The following is a 1,469-nucleotide window of genomic DNA, read 5'->3' as shown; positions in this document are numbered from 1 at the left end:
TTTTTTTTAAGAAAAATTCAATATAACCGCTTTATAAATATTTAACCTTCCTTGCAAATTCAAATTGCAACCAATTCAAAACCAATATCACAATCCATACAATTTCATATTTAAATACACCTAAACATAGTTCAACACCAACTCAGTAATTTACTAAGTAAACATTCGCATATATTGTTTAATTAAATAAACTTCATTCATTATATTTCAACTTGTTCCCAACTATACCAAATATGTTATGATAATTCTATTTCCATTTCATTAAACCAAGTATCAAAAGATCATGTTAGTATTAATTATATCAAATATATCATATAAATTTTCATACTATTTCATTAGTTTAAATATCAAAATACCAAATATCATTCTTTACAACAAAAATTATATAGCATTTTAAAGTGACCAAATTAACACCTATGTACATGCCACTTTTGCCAAAAGAAGAATACATCACCGAGTTTTGCGCTGGAGTCGGGATCGCCTGGATGCTGAACCAAGACTCTGAATACCTATTAACCTGCGCATAGAAACAACCGTACGCTGAATATTTTATACTCAATGTTATTACCATAATTCAAATTATAAACATAATAATCATGTAAATTAAATCATCTAACTTTAATATTTACTAAACCAATTCAAACATAAATTTGCCATTTTCAATATATTCATACAATTGAATTTAGCTATTCATCATAAACATTCATGTTGAGCCATTGTCTATTCCATGAACCATTAATTCATGCTTTCCATTCTCATACTCACATTCAAATCACATTTTCAATTCATATTCTATTTTTACATTTCTTATAGTGGCTCAACCGATTCATTTTATTCAACTTAACTATTCTTTTAATTACCCCTATTAAGAGATTCGGACTTTGGCAAATACACGGATCCAACCAAACACACCAATTTGGCACCCAGTGCCTCATCGGATAGTTCGAAGCAAAGTTGACACCCAGTGTCTCATCGGCCTAGCCGAAGTAAAGTGGTACCCAGTACCTCATCGAATCTATCCGAAGTAAAATAGTGACACCCAGTGTTTCATCGACTCGAGGTCGAAGCATCCTTGAACACTTCCAATCCTATGACATGTCAACTATATCTGACTCAGCCTGACTAGTTAATAGGGTTTCCGGATCACATATAAATCTAATTAAATTCAGCCGCAATTTCTCACATTTTCAATTCAATCATTTTCCAATTTTCAATCAATTTTCAATTCACATATTCATAATTCAATACACTTTCTCAATTTAATATGCATTTCAATTATTCACATACAATTACAATTCAATTTAATTTTATACAATTTAATACTAATACTTACCATGCATATTAACTTAAAATTCAACAATTAATAATAATTAAATTCGAATTATATTAATACTAACACGTATTTCTCATTCAATTCAATTTTCTAAATTCAATTCAATAAAATTACTTACCTCAATATTTACTTACTA

The sequence above is a fragment of the Gossypium hirsutum genome, chromosome A09, assembly GCF_007990345.1.
Source record: "Gossypium hirsutum isolate 1008001.06 chromosome A09, Gossypium_hirsutum_v2.1, whole genome shotgun sequence".
NCBI classification, from domain to species: Eukaryota; Viridiplantae; Streptophyta; class Magnoliopsida; order Malvales; family Malvaceae; genus Gossypium; species Gossypium hirsutum.
Note: the sequence above shows the minus strand (reverse complement) of the source record.